At 44.7% G+C, this 25,071-nt stretch overlaps 1 protein-coding gene across 9 annotated transcripts in view; it reads right to left on the bottom strand.

Moving 5' to 3' along the window:
- LOC126538712 (partner of xrn-2 protein 1-like) overlaps window positions 1-22,566 on the bottom strand; it is a 52,954-nt gene extending 30,388 nt beyond the window's left edge. Inside the window, exons 1-5 of one of the 9 annotated variants that reach the window (XR_007601123.3) lie at window positions 22,406-22,554; window positions 18,045-18,196; window positions 17,783-17,970; window positions 5,819-5,970; window positions 5,613-5,744 (exon numbers count right to left, since the gene is read on the bottom strand). The gene's annotated coding sequence lies outside the window, so the exon portion shown is untranslated. Of the gene's footprint in view, window positions 1-5,612; window positions 5,745-5,818; window positions 5,971-10,441; window positions 10,640-17,782; window positions 17,971-18,044; window positions 18,197-22,405 lie in introns of those variants that run through there. The other 8 variants (XR_011896081.1, XR_011896078.1, XR_011896082.1 and 5 more) reach the window with 8 other exon arrangements.
- Between the last annotated feature and the right edge of the window lie 2,505 nt (window positions 22,567-25,071).

Raw genomic sequence — 25,071 nt, 5'->3', positions numbered from 1 at the left:
GAACACCAGCCAAGAACCCGAGAACAGTGCGCCCCACCACACAAACTACTCAATGTGGCGGAGGCGCCGAAATATAGAAGAATACAGACGAATACTTACCCGCATATAGTTAGATACCGTAGACTAAATCCAACCTTGTACAATAACTCTCGCCCGTGGTGAGGGTCCTGGCCTTCATTGCCCCACGTAACATCGGAGTGCGCGAAAAGACCTCACTCTATTAATTCACATTTTGTACTCACCTCACTAAGGGAGCCCTGGGAAGGCCATCTTTGCTCTTTCTGACCTCGAGGCCCAAAAACGCCTCCTGGATCAAGCTGGGCGGGTCGCGGTGGGCACGGGAGTCTTGGAATAGGGACCTACGCTGCACCGCTCCCTTCCGTCACTTTTTTTTTCTCAACAATAAAATTTTTATTCCTGCTCCTGCTCCGGTATAAACGCGGCCTCTTACGTGGACCGTTTCCGGAGACAGTGTGCAGCCGCGCTTAAAAAATTAGGATATTTTAAGGTTTCTGTTATTGTTTCTCCCTTTTAATGTTTCAGTCTGAGAAGATTTAGCATAAAAGCCATGTCCTGTCGGTGCTTTCTTTCTCATGACATCTGTAAGTGGGCTATCAGTCTCAATATACCGAGGAATAGCTTAGTCACTAGTGCAAGACAAGGTATGAGAACGGTATGGATACAGGGGTGTGGCCATATAACCTGCATTAACCACGTGCCATATAGCAAGACGTGGCATACATGTATATATATATATATATATATATATATATATATATATATATATATATATATATATATATATATATATATATATATACGGCAACTTTTGCTCACGGGATGCCGATGCCGACACCGGATTTTCTGCGACAGGGGGCCCTTAACGCTATCGCCTTAGAACTTATACCATGTAAGCACGTCATGCAATTATCATCAGGAAAGTCCACGAGATGGAGAAATGTTGTTGTTCTGTGCCTACCGGATTGTTTGGACATTACACAGAAGGGCTAAAAAGGCATGCATTATTAAGTAAATAGTACTTATCAAGACGCATATTTGTTACCATCAGAATATTTACCTATAATTTCTTTAAAACTGAGTAATTCTGCCGAAAAGATGGCCGCCAACCCGGACACCGATAAGGGTGTCAATAATCATAGTTCATAAAAGTGTCCTGCGGTCTAGCCCAGTCGGCATTTATGCGCGGATGCGTTCCTGGCGCGTTTGTGGCAATAAATGTTTTTAGAAGGCGACCTTCGTCAACTGTCAGCTCTCGGTGGTGCCTCACCTTAGAACACGTGTCTGGACGCACGATGACGCCACAGTTCTAATGACGCAGTTTCGCCTCATACACACTCACCGTCGCGTAGGATATACCTATGCCTCAGGTTGCCTCAGGGCTGTTGTTTACGTTGCGCAGCAGCGCAGGCTTCGCGTGCTTGCTATCGCTGTCATTGCTTCGTCCTTCCAGTGAAACTGTATATTACATAAGAAACTGCACGTTCATGGCCTTTTCGTTGGGAATGGGCAACGAAACTATCACTGCTTCTTTTGAAGCAAAGCTTGTATTAGCTCACAAGTTTCGGTGGCGTTGTCATGGTCTCGCACACACAAAAAAAGAACAGTTCTTCCAAGAAGAGAGCAGCTGCGGGAAAGGGCGTTTTCATGAGTTGGCAGCTGCGCCGGCGCCGAAGCGTGAGTCATTTGCAAGGATTTCAGCTGCATAGGCGTGCGCTCACGCAACGCGCGCAACCAATCAGAGCCGTGTCACTTCCACCGGGAAGAGGAGGGCAGGAAAAGGTATCGCTGCGCCGCCTTCATTTGTTCAGTTCTGTCTCGGAAAACGGATGGGACGGACACGCGTTGTGCATTCCTCCGAGGAAGAGGCGGCCTTCAACGAGCGGAGGCGAAAACTTGCCCGCGAAAGGGCTCGCCGTCGGCGCGCCGACCCAGCCGTTAGAGCCGTATCGCAAGCGCTGCGCCGGCTTTGTTTTTGTTAAGTCTCGGAAAACAGTTGCGACGGCCACGCGTTGTGCTATCGCCCCTGGAACATGCAGCCTTCGACGAATAGAGGCGAGAACTCGCACGTGAAAGGGCTCGCCGATCGATCCAACTGTTAGAGCCGCCCGAGCCCAGGCAATCTGACAGCAACGAGAAGACGAAACCGCGCCGAGGGAGCGGGAGGCCGAAGCGATCCGGTAACGCGTTACCTGTGGGTTACTAAACCGTGACGAAGGTCAGGTGCACGCAGGACAAGCTTCGCTTACCCCATTTTCCTACACGGGAAGGGTTGCTCATTTTCTATACAGGTTTCGCTTTCGTGTTATGACCAATTTTCGTGAAAGAGTGATCAATTATTGTTTTATTACAAGCTTCGATCGCTAAGAGCGATATTTCTCTAGGTAACTACTACTGTACTGTTTTAAACCCACAATTTTCAATAGAAATGATGTAGAACCTTTTGAGAAATATCCATTTAATATCATTCCTTCAGATACCTTTCGTGGTTTTAATTTCTTGCGGGCTGAAAGAAAGTGCACTACGTTTTTAAAGGTACCACATGACTAGGTACTTGCCCGCAGCGACAATATTGTCCTCAAACCGTCTACAAAAATATATTGTTGGCTTCATGCACACTAAGCTCAATATTAGGTCACAAACAAAGCTGAGAGGTGATGACCACACTCATTGCCTCCGGTTAATCGCCAAAATTGCCTGGCGCTTTACGCAATCTGTCAAAAGCAAACACGCTGACAGAGCTTCCTGAATTGCCACGGACTGTTTATAGCGTATACTGTGACTTCAATTTGTTTCATTGCTTGCACAGTCAAGCTATACCGGCACAAATGGAAGCTGCATTCGATACAGCTGTGTTCCGTAATGCCTATTCATGCGTTTGTTCTACCTGAAGATCGCTGCCTGCGAAGCGCGCAAGAGCCTAGTCAGCACGTTTTCAAATCCCGCGCGCTTGATGTACGATGTCAGACAAGAGCCCAGTGTAACATTTGCCTTCGCCATGCCTTGATTGTGGAAAATATTCTGGAGAAAACGTCTGCGCTTTCTCTACTGGTCGTTCTTGCCGCAATAGTGCAAAATACCTTGCAAAACTTCTAAAGGCTTCTACACAGTACAAATCAATGAAAAAGAAAGCCGAAATGACTGATTTGTTGTTTCATGCGTAATATTATTTGAGCTTACAATATGTGGTTGTTCACTAAAGAACATGTTTAAAGCTAAAGCAACTCAATATCGTCAGCAACTAAAACAACGACAGCAGTGGTGTTTGATGCTCATCAATGTATGGTGATTGTCTATATGATGTTTTGCACAGTTGCTATGGTTGAAAGCACCAACTCAGCAGTATACAGGACGTCGCACAGAGCCGTGATTTTCTGAACGCTACGTTTAACGTGTGGAACGTTTTCCGGTTCACTTTGCAGTTGTCGAGCCAGTGGCGCGCCTGACGGAAGTTTGTGCCCAGTGCAAATGCTCCTCCCAAGACGTGATCTCGTGCCGGGTGAACCCCACGACCGGCTGTTACTGCGTAAGGGGCATGTACCGACTCGGCGAAGATGGAAAGTGCATGGAGAGGACGCTCTGCGAGCGGTCCTGATCGGATAGACAATACCGACACCCTACTCGTTATATACTCCCATGTCACGCGTGGACACGAGTGCGGTTACTATGCGTACAATTTGTACTGCGGAATTGACAGCACGCAACTATAGAAACTATAAGCGCTGGCTTTGTAGCACCGAATAGGCCGAATGTTTAAGGACAACGGCTAGTGCCCAATGAGAAGGCACTGTCCCGGAGAACCACGAAGAACTACACGAAATCGCACTAAAAGCGTGAAAGAATGTGGCAAAGGGTCCACTGGTGTAACAGAAGCACACGCGACGATTTAATGCCTAATTCCGGTGACGGCCAGGACCTCCGGGAACTGCGGTGCTTACTTTCACGCGGGACACTGCCGTGACCATGATATCGTTCTCGAATTTTTATTTGTTGCAACCAGTGAGCGGCTAATAAACCACTGGAAAAATCAAATGGTCTTCAGATATCTTCGCTGCGACATTAACAGTAATGGAATGTTGTTATTCGGGCGCAATACGAAATGTTCGATCTGTTCTCATTGCACCACAGCAAGAGAAAATAGTCCTTCTCTACTGGAGCCGAAGTTCCTTGTTTTTTAGCCGAACTAACCATTTTGTATATTGCAAAGGAACACGAAGTAGTGTACTGGAAGTAGCGTGATAAATGTGGAGCAGGCCGGGCGCACTGGCTGCTTTAAATTAAACTTTGACGTTTGAATTACTCTAGAAACGAGAGCGTTGCTAGAGTACTTGAAGTCGACAGGTCTTTGGACTGTTTTTAGACTTGGAGTTTAACTTCAATAGTGCCCGCTGCTAGGGTTTTCTTGCTTTTTTATCTCCCTTTTCATTCTTCTTTTCCCTTCCCCTCCCCCCATGCAGGGTTGCAAACTCGACGTGCGCCTGGTTAACCGCGGCACCTTAATTTTCTTCTTTTTTTTCTCTCTTGGCTATCAGTGGGTATGACGAGTCCACAATTTTAATTATAAGCCGCGCAATTTCGCAGCTGCCGTGTGGCACAAGAGACACTAGCACTCCGGGAAGTATAACAGTGTTAGAACGACAGAAAGCTGAGTTAGTTAGTAAGGATTCATTGTGCAGAAAAGGTGAGGCGTGCAGACAGGACACAAGAGAAGTGGACAATACGAACTCCGGCATTCGTGTTGCGGCGTTCGTACGACGACGTTCACGTTGTCCATTTCTCTTCTCTTGTGTCCCGTCTGCGCGCCTGACCTTTTTGCATTATATCAGCGTTCTTCGGAAACTTTTCAGCTCGCACTTATTCGTCGTTCCTTTTGCCATGCCTAGCAAAACCCCTGTTTAGGAGAACTTTGAAATTTCTTAGCATCAAGTTGCTTGAAATGATGCGGGAAGCACACAGAAAGAAACTTTCATAGATGACAGCTTGACAGAGCCGTGCCCCCCCCCTCCCCCCCCCCCCAGGCCCTTGCTGTTAGTGGCAGACAGGCGGCATAGAAAAAGCGAAAAATAATGACACAATATGTATATTGCATAATAAATACATACATATTACATAAGCTGTACGGATCAAACTAGCCCTGGCAGAAACCATAATGAACCATTCGGACGATACATTTAATTTGTCTTCATACGCCCGTCTCATAAACTGCATGACCTGAAATTGTTGATCTTGCAATCCACATTTGCACAGGTTTAGCCCAATAACGATTCGCTATTCTTGGTCTCGTGCCAGGCTATCTAAGTTCGCTGAACACTTCTCTATGATAACCCTCCGTCCAATCCCTCACTCATTCCACGCATAAGGTGCCACATTGTATAAGGCTTATTGAAAGCGATCTCTACACTTGATGAACAAGACAATGTCCTCTGCGAACAGCAGGTCGCGACAATATTTTGCATTAATCCAAATAACTAAATCTCCCCACTCTAACACAATGGCGATAGAGATCCTTGAAAAGATCAAAATACTGAGGTAACAAATCGGTACAGGCTTGTTTCAGGACGTGCAACTGTTGAGAACACCAGGCGGGCTGAACATAAGAGGAGTGTCACGAAATTTTATTTTCAGGGATTCAATGTCAGTTGCTGGTTAGAGGTCTGAGCGGCGCCCATCGCAAAGAATCACCACAATTTGCCTTGTTAGCCGCTGTCCTAATCGTGGTTTGCTTGCTGAAAGAAATGTTGATAATTAGCACGTGCTATGGTTGTTCCTACTAATTTGACAGAATATAGGTAGCACTAACCCATCAACAGCTTCGCTCTCTGGTAGCGCAGCTGGCGGTCCTCATATCCTGTAGCACCCCGCGATAACAGACACACAGTGATCGAGGAACGAGGCAGATATGATGAGAAGGGTTAGGACAACTACATGCCATGCAAGGATCTTTAAATGCGACTGAAAAGCAACAAGGTTTCTATGAGACTTGATATTTATTTATCCCTTCATTTTGCCACATACTGTATGACTTTGGTAAGGAACGAATATTCCAATGGGGTAAATCATTGAATGCAGCTTTAATAAACGTTGCACTAAAAGTACAAACGATTTGATCGATAAGGACATCATAAACGGCCAAAGAAATTAAGCACGTAACATCAAAAAGAAAAAAAAAATCACGCAGGAAATCCTTTGGCAGTTGTCTAAATATGGGTAAGCATTGTGCCATTTGCTCATATTCACGCAGCCCGGTGTTATCAACGTTATGAAACATGATCCGACCAGTATAAACGACAGCACTGCAGCGACACAAACTGCTGCGCATAGCGGCGCCAGGTGCTCTGATGACTTTCCGATCATTGTAAGCCGTTGTCACTCCTTACCGCGTCATCCATTGGCGTGGAACCATCATCAACCGTGATCAACCGGACTTTGGCGGCGACAGCATATGTCGTGGTCGCGTGGGCCCTATGTTAAAAGCTATCTACAATGGGGGTACTGTGCGCCGAGTGCTGATAGCTTCGTGTGCGTTGTGTTCCTTCAATTTAGTTCGCGTTGAAACGGGACGAGCGGGCGCTATCGTGAAAGCGATGTGCGATGAAGACAGAGTGCGTCGACTGCGGACAGCTTCCTGTGCGCTTTGCTCTCGCCGCTTAGTTTCCGTTGAAGCAGGAGGCAGCACAAAGGCAAATGCGTTCGCTGCTGCGGGCTCTATCTTGAAAGCGATCGTCTCACGTGGTGGACGCGCGGGCTTCCTAATTTGGGTAGGCATATAAATGCTTACGCATTTTAAAGGAAACTGAAGCCATGTGCCTTACCATAAATAGCGCAAATGCACGATAATGCGCTATAAACCCGAAAGCACCGCTTCCTACTCAGTACTTATTTATTTATCGACACGTGCCAACTCCTAGAGGTACGGATAGCTATTCGCTTCTCGGAGGCTCTTTAGCCTACGGCATTTCGTTGCTATTATTATTACTGACTTATTAGTTTCATCGTGTATTCTAAATATACCCGTCTGCGTTATTGTTGCCACTGACACTGCGCTGAAAAGTGAGCCAGCTCCCTTTGATCACTACACCGGATTGTTTTCCAGACTTATCGTTTTCTTGAAACATCCCGTCAGCCCCGCAATAATCGCTACAGTCACTCTACTGCTGTGGCCTTCTAGAAGTTGGCCATAGCTTGAATTCTTGGCCCTTACGTTTATCAAGCAATAAATAATAAAAAAAAGCAGGCAGACTCAACTCCAGTTGACATATACATAAAACGAATAATTCTTGATGTGATTGGCTCATGAACCGTGTGTGTGCACATGAAGTGTGGTTTTCGAGGTACAAATATTAGTATTAAAGAGGAGCATGTTATACGAAGAACTGAATTTATTTGCAGTGAATATTAGACAGGCTGGATATTTTACAGGGTGTCCCAGATAATTTTATCCAGCATTTAAATGTATGTATATGCCACGTAGCTGCACAGACCAAAGGTAATGTTACTTGCCGCCGCTTTGCAGTACTCAATTTTTTCCATATCGCCTAATTAGATAATTATACTTAAGTAGAAATTCACTTTTCAAATACTGTAATTAGATGAAAAGTGTCAGCGAGAAAATTGTAGAGCGACATGAAAAACTCCCGATACAGCTTTACTGTTGTTGCTCAGCACGTGCTAAATAAAAGTGTTTTTCCGAGCGTGAAAGAAGCCCAGCAAATGCACGAAAAATTGCGGCGCGATTGGCTGCTCGAGGCACTCGAGGCTCGATGCCACAAGAGGTGACTAGGTATGTATGTCCTCATGATCGTGACGCCTGCGTAATTCCATCGTTGTCATTCCAGTTTTCTGATGCCACACTCGTCATGCTGTCGTCACAACGCCATCGCCGTCATAAAGTCACCATCCATTCGTTGTCGTATCGTCATCGCGATACCATTGTGGTCATTCTACCATTGTCATTCCAGCTTCGCCATCCTAATCTCAACATTCCATTGTCGTCACTCTATCGCTGTCACTGTACCATCGTCATACATTTCTTGTCATACCGTCGTCTTCATGCCGCCGCGGTAGTTCCATTGTTTTCATCATAACGTCGAAGGCTTGACTCTCGTCAAGCCATCGTCGTGACACAGCCGCCGTCATGTGATTGTCATCATTATCATGGTTGCGATGTCGTGTTGCTCATTTCACCGTCGTTATTACAGCTTCGTTCTTTCACCTTGGTCATGCTGTCGTCGTCACGCCTTCTGCACGTGTTTAGCAGCCCAAGTTATCTAATAGCTTGGGCCGCCCGGTATGTGCTAATGACCGTGGTACTGTCGTAGCCGCTGCATCACCGGTATTCTAGCTCAGTCATCCTGTTGTTTTCGTGCCGTCGTCGACACACAGTTATCGTGCATTTGCTGTGATGACGTCATCGTGATTCAGCTGTGGCCGTTACATATTCGTCACTCCGGTTTCGTCATGCTACTCTCGTCACGCCGTTGTCTTCACGCCATCCTCGTCGTACAGTTACCGTCATAATTTCTTTGTCATACTGTTGTCTTGATGCCGTCGCCGTCATACCATTGTCAAGCCGTCGTCGTAACACTGTAGTATGAATAGCTTCCTCAATTCAGAAATGTTAACCAATGGTCGTCATGCCACCGCCCTGGTGTTGATTACGTCGTTCCATTCACAGCATTAAGTCTTCGTCGCTCGGCCGTAATCACGCTCTAATCAATTAATCGTGATTATGCCGCTGTAGTCATGCTAGCTAAAGCCCCTTAATCTTCGTAAAATAGCGACACTCTCCTCCTCCGCCTTCACTCCTCCTCGTTTCTCCTCTCTTTCACGCTCCCTCCTCGACCATGGCGCCGCCTACACTGCTCGAGCGTAGCAACGGCGCCAACATGCGCCCGTCGCCACTCCGTAGACGCTTCTCCAGCAAAAATGGCGCTGATGCACGGCGCCAGGGCCCACGTGATGCTATTAGGCCAATAGCGACGCAGGGTCAGCCTCGGCAGGAGCGCGCGAGGAGGAGGCGACATATTTCAAAGCGTACCACTTTTTAACCATGTTTAAGGGACTTTAACGCTATCATCGTCGTGGCATTGTCGTCAGACAGCCGCTCTCGTGCAGATATTGTCGCGCTCTTTTCTTCACTACGTAGTCGTTATATCATTGTCGCCATTCCACTTTGTCGTCCGGTTGTCATCACGCTGTCTTCATAAAAACAAACTCGTCGTCATCCCATTGTCTTGATGCCAGGCTCATCACGCCGTCTTCACTATACGCTCGTCATCTCTTTTTCGTCGCGCAATCATGCTCATGCCTCTTCAGCCGTCGATGTCATTCAGTCCTCGTCTTTCTATTGGTGGCACTGCGTCGTGGTCATTGGCGATATTGGCAAGCGAGCACCACAGAAATCTAGGCTGGTACCGGAGCCACTGTATACTGTATATATAGCTGAAGCAAGGGAAGTCTCAGATAGACCAACACAGATAATAAACAGACCTGATTTCAGCCTTACGGGGAGTCCCTAGATAGCTCGAGTATCAATCGCATTACTGTCTATAGTCATGGTAAGATTCGTCCTAGCGCAATTCTTTTATTGTATTATTTTCTGTTTTATGGCGTCGCCTCATTTGATCGGAAAATTGCTTTCTTCTTTTTCTTACAATGGTTGTAACATTCCTTGTGTTCTGCACTACCTTCTACAGGTATTTTAACATTCAACGCCGCTACACTAACTCAAATCACCAAGCCTATGCAACCGACTGGCGTAGCATGGATCAACAATGCGTGTTTACGGCTATTATCATGAGTCAATATAATTTAAAAATTGCTGGGGTTTTACGTGCGAAAACCACGATCTCTTTATGAGGCACGCCGTAGAGGGAGACTCAGGGTTAACTCTGACCACGTGGTACCGTGCGCCGAAATGCCAGGTACACGGGCGTTTTTGCATTTCTCCTCTGTTCAAATACGGCTGCCGCAGCCGCGATTCGATCCCGCGACCTCGTGCTTAGCAGCGCAGCGCCCAAACCACTAAGCAACTAAGACGGGTACTATGAGGCAGTTTCATAGAATTTGTAAAGAGTTGTGCACTTGGCTCGTTGCCAGCAATTAGCTCCAAGAAATTTCCACCAATTTCTTTTGTCGCAGACACATTACCAAAAATACAACGGAAGAGATCGCAAAGAGATTATGTGCTGAAGAGAGAGGCTCATGTGAATTAAGATGAGATAAAATAAATGTATCTCACACCTGTGTTGAAAAAAAAAAGACATTGCTGTATAGAAAATAATTATAGTCAAATTTATCAAGCAAGGCCACTCAATAAAAAAAAAAAAACGATTTACTAAGTTTTCCTTCGAAGGAGAGAACGTTGCATCTATAAAATAACGGCATTGGGATTCGAGCACTCAATATTGGGAAAATGTCTCACGCTACTGATAGGACGTCTACTGGAGTAATCCACATACTGTTGGAACTGAGGATGACTGTCATACGTATGACAAACAGAAGAAGAATTATATAACGTTTGGGCGCATCCATCTCTTCCACTGAAAGAGATAAGTGGAAGGGGCGTCCTAAGTGGCGCTGTGGAGAGAGTGGGTGAAGCGCATGATTCCAACAAAAAAGAAAATTTTCTGATGTCAAAGAACAACTGGCGCAAATATGTTTGTAAGCGGGAAGAGTGAAGAGGAACGGAGCAATTATCCGTTTATTTGCTCGTTGCGAGCACGAGAAGCTTTCGCGATCTCGAAGAGATCAAACAATGTATTGTGAGTAACAGAAAGAAGGAAAATGCGTCTAGAACGATTTCTAACAAAGTTATGGCCCGAATAAGTTCTTTTAAGCCTGCACATGGCAATGTATTTTAGTTTTGCCTACGCAGCACTTGTGCGACCATTGTGATAGCCAGTTGTTTACAACTGTAGATGAGGATATGCGTATTGAATTTTGTTTTTCACGAAAGAATAACTATCTTCTAGTTCTGAGAAGAGTATAAGTTGTTAAATGATCCTGTCTCTATTGCGCCTGTGTACAAGTGCCTCTCTACCCGTCCCTAAAGAAAACAAAAGAGCTTAAGAATGTGCATCGTTTCGTGTATTCGTCTCTTCTTGTTTAGGTTATTTCAAGCGAATAGAAACAACAAAACTAACGTTGAGTGGCCGCTGCTTTAGCTGAGAATTGTTCTAACCCTGTTAGGAATTGTAGTTAACGAAATTGTTAGTGGAAATTTTCCCTGGATGAAAGGAAGTGCGAAATGCCCAAGTACAAGGAAATGGGAGGTTCAAGGTAAAACGGAGGAGTCGCACGAAAGCGTCGACACCTAACTTAAGCTTCACAAAAATCCGATATATAGAAAGTGGTTGTATGACATAATAATTGTATTGCAAGAAAAAAGGCGCCTGCAGCCGCCTTGGTCATATGAGAGCAAATTGAATTGATCAGTCATTGGACGCGGAAAGAACACAAAAGAAAGCAAAATAATGATCAATAACCGCACCTGTTGAACAAATAAACAATTTATACGCAAAATCTCTCAGTATTGGCTCTTAGGCAGTGCAGTGTCTACGTGTTTCTGAACAGCGTATTCTAAAATTCAGGTGTCGATATCAAAGCAATATGACTTCGAACGAGTGGGTACAACTATGCGGAGAAGAATGTGAAAACGGATTTGGATTGCTTATAATAATTTGATAATCTTAGGACCATTTGAAGCACTTAGTAATGCAGAGACTCAAGTGCCCTAATTGGTTAAGCCAAACCATGTGTGCACATGAAGTGTAGTTTTCGAGGTATAAATATTAGTATGAAAGAGCAGCGTGTCATACGAAGAACTGAATTTATTTGCAGTGAATATTAGACAGGCTGCAAATTATACAGGATGTCCCAGCTATCTTTATCCCGAGTTTAAAGATATGCAATTGCAACGTAGCTGGACAGAACAAAAGTAATGTTGTTTGCCGTCGCTATCCGATACTTAAAGAATTTCTTTCCATTCCGCCTAATTAAAGAATCAATCAATAATTAACAAATCAACTTCTCAAATATTATAATTAGATGAAAAATGTCATGGAGAAAATTGTTGAGCGACATGAAAAACTCCCGATACAGCTTTCTGTTGCTCCGCACGTGCCAAATAAAAGTGTTTTTTCGAGCGTGAATGAAGCCCCGCAATTGCACAAAAAATTTCCGTGCGATTGGCAGCTCGAAGGTGCACGAGGCTACTGGGTATGTGATCATGGTCCTGCCGCCATCGTTGTAATTTCATCGTCATCATTCCAGTTTTCTGATGCCACTCTCGTCATACTGTCGTCACAACGCCATCGCCGTCATAAGGTCTCCATGTATTCGTTGTCATGCCGTCACCGCGATACCGTTGTGGTCATTCTACCATTGTCATTCCAGCTTCGTGATCCTAATCTCAACATTCTATTATCGTCCCTCCATCACTCTAACTGTTCCGTCGTCATAAATTTGTTGTCATACCGTCACCTTGATGCCGCCGCGTTAGTTCTATTGTTTTCATTATAACGCGGTTATCCGACTCTCGTCAAGCCATCGTCGTGACACGGCCGTCGTCATGTCATTGTCATCATTATCATGGTTTCAATGTCGTGTTGGTCATTTCACCGTCGTTATTACAGCTTCGTTCTTTCACCTTGGTCATGCTGTCGTCGTCACGCCTTCTGCACCTGTTTATAAGCCCAAGTTGTCTAATTACTTGGGCTGCCAAGTATGTGCTAATGATCGTGATACTGTCGTAGTCGGTGCATCGTCGGCATTCTAGCTGAGTCATCCGGTTGTTGTCGCGGCGTCGTCGACACACAGTTATCGTGCATTTGCTCTAATGACGTCATCGTGATGCGGCTGTGGCCGTTACATATTCGTCACTCTAGCTTCGTCATGCAACTCTCGTCATGCCGTCGTCTTCATGCCGTCGTCGTCGTACAGCTATCGTCACGCATTCCTCGTCATATTGTTGTCTTGGTGCCGTCGTCGTTATACCATTGTCATGCCGTCTTCGTAACACTGTCGCGGGAAGACCTTCCTCAATTCAGAAATGTTAACGAATTGCCGTCATGCCGCCGTCATTACGTTGATTACTGCCTTCCATTTAGATCATTGAGTCTTCGTCGCTCTACCGTAATCATGCCCTGATGAATTAGTCGTGATTATGCTGATGTTGTCATGCTATCATCGTCGTGGCGTTGTCGTCAGACAGCCGCTCTCACGGACCCATTATCGTGCCCGTTTCGTCATTATGTAGGCGTTATACCATAGTCGCCGATCCACTTTGTCGTCCGATAGTCATCACGCTTGTCATCAGTGGTCCTTCCAAATTAGGAAGGCCCACTAAGCTTGAACAAAGACACTATCTCACCAGAACAGCAATTGGTCTTCCTGGTGCAGTATTAGGCCACAACCTCCATAATGATATCTACAAGTAACTCAGAGCCCTAAGTCCGCAGCAGCTGCGGAGCACCTGTCCAAGGCGGCGGTCAGACCTGTAACGCCGCAGAGGGTGCTAAGAATCTCTGGGTCCGTACAGGCCGCGAATGCAAGCTGACCCTGTTATCTTTTAATTGTCGAACTACGTCGAGTGAGGCTAGCTTAGCAGTACTGCTTGAGGAACTATCAGACATTGTTTGGGATATCATCGGCCTTAGTTAGATTAGAAGAACTGGTGAGGCTTATGCGTTGCTGAATAACAGCCATGTCCTCTGCTATAGAGGTATCCCTGATAAGAAGCAGTACGGAGTAGGATGCTTATTCCATAAGGACATAGCGGGCAACATTGACGAATTCTACAGCATTAATGAGAGGGTAGCAGTAGTCGTAATCAAACTCAATAAGAGGTATAGATTAAAGGTGGTACAAGCCTACGCTCCGACATACAGACACGACGATGAGGAAGTAGATCAGTTTTATGAAGATATTGAATTAGCGACGAGAAAGTGCAAACTCGGTATACAGTGGTAATGGGTGACTTGAATGGAAAAGTAGGGGAAAAGCAGGCGGGTGAACAGGCAGTTGGCAACTACGGCGTCGATTCTAGAAACGCTAGAGCAGAGGTGCTTGTAGAATTCGCAGAAAGGAATAAGGTGAGAATAATGAACACCTCTTTCAGGAAGTGGCAAGAGAAAATGGACCCGGAAAAGCCATAATGGTGAAACATGGAATGAAGTTTATTTCATACTTTGTGCTGATCCCAACATAGTGCAAGATGTAAAAGTCATAGGTAGGGTAAAGTGCAGGGATCATAGGTTAGTAAGGGCTACGATTCACCTCAATTTGAAGAGAGAAAGAGTAAAATTGGTCAAGAATGAACAGGTCAACTTAGAGTAAGCAAGGGTAAAAGAAGACAAATTTAAGCTGGTACTTGCAAACAAATTTGCAGCCTTAGAACGGAGAGATGATGATGATGATGATGATGACATAAACGTAGTGAATGAAACTGTAACGAGGCTGCGTTCAGAGGTAGCAACTGAAGTGGGAGGCAAAGCACCAAGGCAACCAGTAGGCAAGCTCTCACAAACAACAAATGACCTCATAAAGAAACGACAAAGAATGAAAGTGTCCAACTCAAGAGATAAGCGGAACTGTCAAAACTGATCGACAAGGCGAAAATAAGTGATATTCGAAACTATAACGTGAGAAAGACTGAGGAAGCCATAAAAAATGGACGCAGTCTGAATCAGTGAGAAGGAAACGCGACATAGGACAAACCAAGATGTTTGCACTGAAAGATAAGCAGGGTAATATCATCAGCAATTTCGAAGGTATAATAAATGCAGCGGAAGAATTCTGTACTGACTTGCACAGTGCCCAGAAGAGTTCAGCATTCGAAATGGTAACGAACAGATACGGAAACTCCTCCTATAACTAGCGATGAGGTCAGAAGGGCCCTGCAAGACATGAAATAGGGAAAAGCGACAGGAGAAGATGGAATAACAGTCGATTTAATGAAAGATGGGGGAGACGTATAGCTTGAAGAACGGGCAGCTCTTTATACGGAATGTCTAGCAACTGCAATGGTCCCAGAAAACTGGAAGAGTGCAAATATTATACTAATCCATAGAAAGGGAGACATTAAAGAACTGAAAAATTATAAGCCTATTAGCTTACTCCAAGCATTGTATAAAATATTTACCAAAATAATTTCCAATAGTATAAGGGCAACACTGGACTTTAGTCAACCAATGGAACAGGCACGCTTCAGGAAGGGATTCTCTAAAATGCATCGCATCCAAGTCCTTAATCAGATTATCGAGAAATCCGCAGACTACAATAAGCCTCTCTATATGGCTTTCAAAGATTACGAAAAATCATTTGATTCTGTAGAGATACCAGCAGTCATAGAGGCATTGCGTAATCAAGGAATACAGACCGCTTACGTAAACACCCTGCAAAATATCTACAGAGATTCCAGAGCCACCTAAATTCTAGCCAACCAAATTAGGAAGATACCTATAAAGAAAGGAGTCAGAAAAGGAGACACAATCTCTCCAATGCTATTCACTGCTTCCTTCAGAATGAGAATCAGAATCAAAAATTTATTATTAGAAGTTGGGTCACATTACAATTACTTAGTATGCAGAAGGAGGTCCCATAGTCAAAGGCTGTATCGGGACCTCCTGTACAAGAACAGTTATTGTAGTTAACATCTAAAAGCAACAACAGCATATAGTAAGGAAGTATACAAGCAACAAGAAAAGAGCGGTTACAGAACAAATTACAGGATTGATTACAAAAAATAACAAGGTTTAGCATATCTCATGATAGCAGCATAATTGTGCGGGAACAAAATACCAGCAGTTTATTTACAACAACAAAAAAAAGGAAAAAGAGAAAGAAAAGCGAACAATGATCGACTACAGTAATCGTTGTCGTTAATCTGTCAATACAAATACATTTTTAGTTATCTTTTAAAATGTAATAAAGATCTTGCGTTTTTCATTGTGAAAGGAAGGGTGTTCCATATTGATATGGAAGTGAATTCTGCAGTCTGTTTACCATAGTTAGTACGGATTCTTGGTAAACGAAAATTGTTATTCAACGCAAATCTGGTGGTACTATGAATCATCAGGTTAGAAGGCGAAAATGGGATCGATGATAGCTCATTATGCACAAATCTGTAGAAAAAAAATACCTATGTTGTATTTAGTTAGTCCAGATATGGTAAGGATGTTATTCTCGTGTAGTAGGGATGTGTCATTAGAAAAGCGGGGGCTGTAAGTAATTATTCTTATGGCTCGGTTCTGAACTGTCTGGAGAGATGCAGTATGAGTATTATAGGTGTTACCCCAACATATTATGCCATAAGTAATGTGAGAGTGGACAAAAGAGTGGTAGAAATGTTCGATTTGTTCTCATTGCATCACAGTAAGAGAAAATAGTCTTTCTCTACTGAAGCCGAAGTTCCTTGTTCTTTAACCAAACAAACCATTTTGTATATTGTAAAGGAACACGAAGTAGTGTACGTGTGGAAGTAGCGTGATAAATGTGGAGCAGGCCGGGCGCACTGGCTGCTTTAAATTAAACTTTGACGTTTGTGTTACTCTAGGAACGAGAGCGTTGCTAGAGTACTTGAAGTCGACAGATCTTTGGACTGTTTTTACACTTGGAGTTTAACTTCAATAGTCCCCGCTGCTAGGGCTTTCTTGCTTTTTTCTCTCCCTTTTCATTCTTCTTTTCCCTTCCCCTCCCCCCATGCAGGGTCGCAAACTCGACGTGCGCCTGGTTAACCGCGGCACCTTTTCTTCTTTTTTTTCTCTCTTGGCTATCAGTGGGTATGACGAGTCTACAATTTTAATGATAAGCCGCGCAATTTCGCAGCTGCCGGGTGGCACAAGAGGCACTAGCACTCCGGGAAGTATAACAGTGTTAGAACGACAGAAAGCTGAGCTAGTTGGTAAGGATTCATCATGCGGAAAAGGTGAGGCGTGCAGACAGGACCCAAGAGAAGTGGACAACACGAACGCCGGCATTCGTGTTGCGGCGTTCGTACGACGACGTTCACGTTGTTGACTCCTCTTCTCTTGTGTCCCGTCTGCACGCCTCACCTTTTTTGCATTATATCAGCGTTCTTCGGAAACTTTTTAGCTCGCACTTATTCGTCGTTCCTTTTGCCATGCCTAGCAAAACCCTTGTTTAGGAGAACTTTGAAATTTATTAGCATCAAGTTGCTTGAAATAATGCGGGAAGCACACAGAAAGAAACTTTCATGGATGACAGCTTGACAGAGCCGTGCCCCCCACCCAGGCCCTTGCTTTTAGTGGCAGACAGGCGGCATAGAAAAAGCGAAAAATAATGACACAATATATATATTGCATAATAAATACATACATATTACATAAGCTGTACGGATCAAACTAGCTCCGGCAGAAACCATAATGAACCATTCGGATGATACGTTTGATTTGTCTTCATACGCACGTCTCATAAACCGCATGACCTGAGATTGTTGATCCTGCAATCCACATTTGCACAGGTTTAGCCCAATAACGATTCGCTATTCTTGGTCTTGTGCCAGGCTATCTAATTTCGCTGAACACTTCTCTATAATAATCCTCCGTCCAATCCCTCTCTCATTCCACGCATAAGGTGCCATATTGTATAAGGCTTATTGAAAGCGATCTCTACACTTGATGAACAAGACAATGTCCTCTGCGAACAGCAGGTCGCCACAATATTTTGCATTGATCCAAATAACTAAATCTCCCCACTCTAACACTATATATAGTGATAGAGATTCTTGAAAAAATAAAACTACCGAGGTAGCAAACCGGTACAGGCTTGTTTCAGGACGTGCAACTGCTGAGAACACCAGGCGGGCTGAAGATAAGAGGAGTGTCACAAAATTTTATTTTCAGGAATTCAGTGTCAGTTGCTGGTTAGAGGTCTGAGCCGCGCCAACGGAAAGAATCGCCACAATATGCCTTGTTAGCCGCTGTCCTATTGCTGAAAGAAATGTTGATAATTAGCACGTGCTATGGCTGTTACTACTAATTTTACAGAATATAAGTAGCACTAACCCATCTACAGTTTCGATTGCTGGTAACGCATTTGGCGGTCGTCATATCACGTAGCACACCATGATCACATACACACGGAGACCGAGGAACGAGGCAGGCACGATGAGAAGGGTTAGGACAACCACATGCCATGCAAAGATCCTTAAATTGGACTGAAAAGCAACAACGGTCCTATGAGTCTTGATATTCATTTATTAGTTCATTTTGCCACATGGTATGTGACTTTGGTAAGGAACGAATATTCGAATAGGGTAAATAATTCAATGCACCTTTAATAAACGTTGCACTAAAAGCAAGAATGATTTGATCAATAAGGACTTCATAAACGGCTAACCAAATTAAGCACGTAGCATCAAAAAAAAAGAAAAAAAAATCACGCAGGAGGTCCTTTGGCAGTTGTCTAAGTACGTGTAAGCATTGTGCCACTTGCTCATATTCACGCAGCCCGGTGTTATCAACGTTATGAAACTGGATCCGACCAGTATAAACGACAGCGCTGCGGCGACGCAAACTGCTGCGCATAGCGGCGCAAGGTGAACTGATGACGCAAGCAAACTACTGCAGGTGGCGGTGCCAGCTGCGCTGATGACGTTCCGATCATTGTAAAGCGTTGTCACTACTTACCGCGTCATCCACCGGCGCCGAACCATTATCAACTGTGATCAACCGTACTCCGGCGGCAAGTGCACATGGCGTGGTCACGTGGGCCCTGTGTTGAAAGCTATCTACCATCGGGCACAGTGCGCCGCAGTGCTGATAGCTTCGTGTGCGTTGTGTTCCTTCCATTTAGTTCGCGTTGAAACGGGACGAGCGGGCGCTATATTGAAAGCGATGTGCGATGAAGACAGAGTGCGTCGACTGCGGACAGCTTCCTGTGCGCTATGCTCTCGTCGCTTAGTTTCCGTTGAAGCAGGAGGCAGCACAAAGGCAAATGCGCTCGCTGCTGCGGGCTCTGTCTTGAAAGCGATCGTCTCACGTGGTGGACGGGCGGGCTTCCTCATTTGGGTAGGCATAAAAATGCTTACACATTTCAAAGGAAACTGAAGCAGTGTGCCTTATCATAGATAGCGCAAGTGCACGATAATGCGCTATAAAACCGAAAACACCGCTTGCTACTCAGTACTTATTTATTTATCGAGACATGCCAACTCCTAGAGGTACGCATAGCTATTCGCCTCTCGGAGGCTCTTTAGCCTACGGCATTTCGCTGCTATAGGACTTATTAGTTTCGTCTTGTATTCTAAATATACCCGTCAGCGTTATTGTTGCCACTGACCCTGTGCTGAAAAGTGAGCCAGCACCCTCTTATCACTACACCGGATTGTTTTCCAGCCTTTTCGTTTTCTTGAAACACCCTGTCAATATCACGAAATAACGGCCTTATAGAACTTGGCCATAGCTTCAATCTTCGTCCGCTGTGTTTATCAAGCAGCATAAAAAAAAACAGGCAGGCTGAACTCCAGTTGACATCTACATAAAAGGAATAAATCTTGTTGTAATTGGCTCATGAGCAATGTTTGTGCACATGAAGTGCAGTTTTCGAGGTATAAATATTAGTATTAAAGTGCAGCGTGTTTTACGATGTACTGAAATTACATGCAGTGAATATTAGACAGGCTGGATATTATACAGGGTGTCACAGCTAACTTTATCGAGAGTTTAAACATATGCAAATGCCACGTAGCTCGACAGAACAAAGGTAATGTTGTTTGTGGTCTCTTTGCGATCCCCAAACTATTTTTTCCATGCCACCTGATTATATAAATAATCTTAATTAATAGATGAACTTCTGAATTATTATAGTTAGATGAAAAGTGTCAACGAGAAAATATCGAGCGACATGAAAAACTCCCGATACAGCTTTCTGTTGCTGAGTACGTGCTAAATAATAATGTTTTACCGAGCGTGAATGAAGCCCCCCACATGAACGAAAAATTGCCGCGTGATTGGCGGCTCGAGGCACTCGAGGCTCGAGGCCGCAAGAGGCGACTGGGCATGTTACCAAGATCGTGACGCCATCATTGTAATTCCATCGCCGTAATTCCAGTTTTCTGATGCCACTCTCGTCGTGCTGTCGTCACAACGCCTTCGCCGTCATTAGGTCACCATGCATTCGTTGTCATATCGTCATCGTGATACCGTTGTGGTCATTCTATCATTGTCACTCCAACTTCGTCATCCTAATCTCAACATTCCATTGTCGTCACTCTATCGCTGTCACTGTACCATCGTCATACATTCCTTGTCATACCGTCGTCTTGATGCCGCCGCGGTAGTTCCATTGTTTTCATTACAACGTCGTTATCGGACTCTCGTCAAGCCATCGTCGTGACACAGCCGCCGTCATGTGATTGTCATCATTATCATGGTTGCGATGTCTTGTTGGTCATTTCCCCGTCGTTATTACAGCTTCATTCTTTCACCTTGGTCATGCTGTCGTCGTCACGCCTTCTGAACCTGTTTAGTAGCCCAAGTTATCTAATAGCTTGGGACGCCAGGTATGTGCTAATGACCGTGGTACTGTCGTAGTCGCTGCATCGTCGGCATTCTAGCTCAGTCATCCTGTTGTTTTCGTGCCGTCGTTGACACACAGTTATCGTGAATTTGCTGTAATGACGTCATCGTGATGCGGCTGTGGCGGTTACATATTCGTCACTCCAGCTTTGTCATGCAAATCTAGTCACGCCATCGTCGTCGTACCGTTATCGTCACGCATTCGTTGTCATACTGTTTGTCTTGATGTCGTCGTCGTCATATGACTGTCATGCCATAGTCGTAACACCGTCGTGGGAACGCCTTCCTTAATTCAGAAATGTTAACCAATTGTCGTCATGCCACCGCCATAATGTTAATTAAGCCGTTCGATTTACATCATTCAGTCTTCGTCGCCCTACCGTAATCATGCTCTAATCAATTAATCGTGATTATGCCGCTCTTGTCATGCTATCATCGTTGTTGCGTTGTCGTCAGACCGCTGCTCTCGTGGACCCATTGTCGGGACCTTTTCGTTACTATGTTATCGTTGCACCATTGTCGGCATTCCGTTTTGTCGTCCAGTTGTCATCACGCTATCTTTATAAAAGTAAACTCGTCGCCATCCCATTGTCTTGATGCCAGCACCATCACACCGTCTTCATCACATGATCGTCATCTCTTTTTCGTCACACCATCACCGTCATACCGCTTTTGCCATCGATGTCATTCAGTCTTCGTCTTTCTATTGGCGGCACTGTGTCGTGGTCATACTGTCGTCATCACGCCATCGTGCTCATTGGCGACATTGGCAAGCGAGCGCCACAGAAATCTAGGCTGGTACCAGAGGCACTGTGACTGTATGTACAGCTGAAGCAAGGGAAGTCTCAGATAGACAAATGCAGAGCATAAACAGGCCTGATTTCAGCAATACCATGTGTCCCTAGATTTCTCGAGTGCCAATCGCATTACTGTCTATACTCATCGTAAGATTTGTTCTGCCGCAATATTTTTTATTGTAATATTTTCTGTTTTACGGTGTCGCGTCATGTGATCAGAAAATTGCTTTCTTGTTTTTCTTACAATGGTTGTGACATTCTTTGTGCTCGCTGCAACCTTCTACAAGTGCTTTAACATTGAACGCCGCAAGACTCACTGAAATCACCAAGCCTGTGCGATTGACTGGCGTAGCATGGATCAACTGTGCGTGTTTACGGCTATTATTATGAGTCAATATAATTTAAAAATTGCTGGGGTTTTACGTGCGAAAACCACGATCTCATTATGAGGCACGCCGTAGAGGGAGACTCAGGGTTAACTCTGACCACCTGGTACCGTGCACCCAAATGCCAGGTACACAGGCGTTTTTGCATTTCGCCTCTATTCAAATACGGCTGCCGCAGCCGCGATTCGATCCCGCGACCTCGTGCTTAGCAGCGCAGCGCCCGAACCACTAGGCAACTAAGACGGGTACTATAAGGCAGTTTGATAGAGTTTATAAAGAGTTGTGTACTTCGCTCGTTGCCAGAAGTTAGCCCCAGGAAATTGCCACCAATTTCGTCTGTCGCACACACATTTCCAAAAATGCAGTGGAAGAGATCGCATAAAGATTATGTGCTGAAGAGAGAGGCTTATGTGAGGTTAGATGAGTTAAAACGAATGCAGCTCACACCAGTTTTGAAAAACAAAGTCATTGCTGTATAGAAAATAATTATAACCAAATTTATCAAACAAGACTACGTAATCTAAAGAAAAAACGATTTACTAAGTTTTTCCTTCGAAGGAGAGAACATTGCATCTCTAAATTAACAGCATTGGGATTCTAACACTCAATATTAAAGAAACGTCTCATGCTGCTGATAGGACGTATAATGAAGCATTCTACATACAAGGCCAACCGAGGATGACTGTCATACGCATGACAACCAGAAGAAGGATTATATAACGTTTGGGAGCATGCATCTCTTCCACAGAAAGAGGTAAGTGGCAGGGGCGTCCTTAGCGGCGTTGTGGAGAGAGTGGGTGAAGCGCATGACTGCAACAAAAAAAGAAAGAAATCTGATGTGAAAGAACAACTGGCGCAAATATGTTTATAAGCGGGAAGAGTGAAGAGGAACGGAGCAAGTATTCGTTTATTTGCTCGTTGCGAGCACGAGGAGCTTTCGCGCTCTCGCAGAGATCAAACAATGCATTGTGAGTAACATAAAGAAGGGAAACGCGTTCAGAAGATTTCTAACCTCGTTATGACCCGAATAAGTTCTTTTGAGCCTGCAGATGGCAATGTATCTTAGTTTTGCCCACGCGCCAGTTGTGCGGCCATCGTCATAGCCAGTTGTTTACAACTGTAGATGAGGATATGCGTATGGAATTTTCTTTTTTACAAAAGACAAACTATCTTGTAGTTCTGAGAAGATTAGATTATGGGGTTTTACGTGCCAAAACCACTTTCTGATTATGAGGCACGCCGTAGTGGAGGACTCCGGAAATTTCGACCACCTGGGGTTCTTTAACGTGCACCTAAATCTAAGTACACGGGTGTTTTCGCATTTCGCCCCCATCGAAAATGCGGCCGCCGTGGCCGGGATTCGATCCCGCGACCTCGTGCTCAGCAGCCTAACACCATAGCCACTGAGCAACCACGGCGGGTGTTCTGAGAAGAGTATAAGTTGTTAAATGAGCCTGTTTCTATTGCGCCTGTGTACAAGTGCCTCTCTACCCGTCCATAAAAGAAAACAAAAGAGCTTAAGAATTTGCATCGTTTCGTGTATTCGTCTCTTCTTGTTTAGGTTATTTCAAGCGAATAGAAAACAACAAAACTAACGTTGAGTGGCCGCTGCTTTAGCTGAGAATTTTTCTAACCCTGTTAGGAATTGTAGTTAATGAAAATGTTAGTGTAAGTTTTCCCTGGATGAAAAGATGTGCGAAATGCTCAAGTGCAAGGATACGGAATGTTTAAGGTAAAGCGGAGGAGTCGCACGCAAACGTTGACCCCTAGCTTAAGTTTCACAAAAATCCGGTTTATAGAAAGTGGTTGTATGGCCTAATAATTGTATTGCAAGAAAAATGCGCCTGCAGCAGCGTTGGCCAAATGAGAGCAAATTCAATTGATAAGTATTAGGACGTGGAAAGAACACAAAAGAAAGCAAAATAAGGGCGTGATAACCGCACCTGTTGAACAAATAGCCAATTTACTCGCAAGATCTCGCTGTATTGGCTCCGGGGCAGTGCAGAACCTACGTGTTTCGGCACAGCGTATTTTCAAATGCAGGTGTCGATGTCAAGGCAATATGACTTCGAACGAGTGGGCACAACTTCGCCGAGCGGAATGTGAGAACAGATTTGGATTGCTTATAATAGTTCTACAATTTTAAGACCATTTCAAGCACTTAGTAATGCAGAGACCCAAGTGCCCTAATTGATTACGTAAATGTTTGTTTTAGGAAGACAGCCGGCTGCTATAAAGCAGTTTGGGTGATGGTTTATGGTCGAGGTGGCGCTTTCAAAGTCTGTCATTGAACGTCTGAAAATACCGCTATGAGATAGTTGAGATTGAAAATAACGCTATGAGATGCAGCAGTAAACTATAAACGAGAGTGGCAGCATAGGTAACAGAATTGTTTCGGCCTCCAAAGTAACTTTTCTCTGTCACGTCGTCTTGAGTGGTGTGATGGAACGTGCTTTCAGTACAATCGCTTGAACGCGATTTCGTTTGTCCAGCCACCCATTACGTCGCACCTGTAGTGTTTACGGAACTTTCGTAATTTAGACATGTGATGCATTTCCGCTTAAATGGAAAGCGAAGATGCTGAAAGAACAAAAGATAGCACGGCGAAGAGGACGTTGGCCTTATACTGATTTTACTCCCCAGAAAGTGCACGCACAGGTCACGCGACAAAATACGGAAGAGCTTCAAACTTAATGGATGAATGGAACCACTCGGCCCATGTGTGTGGCGCATAAGTTGAGGCCAATGTAACTGCACCCTTTAATTGTCAACGCGATAGACGAAGTGCAAGCACAATTCATCATACTTTTTTTCGTTGCTATAGGCTTCAGAAATCAATCTGTATTGTTCATTATTTTACTTTCCCAGAGCACGTGCACTGTGAAGTTAAAGCACCATGCTGGCATCCCTTACAGTGATCTACTAAGTGACCTGATCCTGTTACCGCTGTAACCTGCGGCCGGTGGTCCCTTCAGCTGTCCAGCACCAGGGCTGACCAACGTAACATTTGCCCCATTGTGCGGGGATGCTATAGGCAACCACTGTGTTACACGTAACAAAAGGAGTGGCATGCTTCATTGGGCAGGCGTGGCCTTTGTACATTTGCGCTTTTGGTCATTCACGACTCGGCACATAGGAGCTCACTTCCTCCGGTGTGGAATACAGCACGGGAACACCGCACTTTGTGGCTGTCCTTTGAAGACAGTGCGACAGGTGGTGCAAGTAAGGCCCCACAACTGCTCATATATCTGTCCTAGTCGAAACGTCTTTTTCTTTCTGTTCTTTGGACTTGAGCTCTTCGTGGAAACTCTATAGCACAAAGCGAATGAT

This window comes from Dermacentor andersoni, chromosome 8 (assembly GCF_023375885.2).
Source record: "Dermacentor andersoni chromosome 8, qqDerAnde1_hic_scaffold, whole genome shotgun sequence".
Classification (NCBI taxonomy): Eukaryota; Metazoa; Arthropoda; class Arachnida; order Ixodida; family Ixodidae; genus Dermacentor; species Dermacentor andersoni.
The sequence above is the reverse complement of the archived record's forward strand: the minus strand, read 5'-3'. Positions and strand labels throughout refer to the sequence as shown.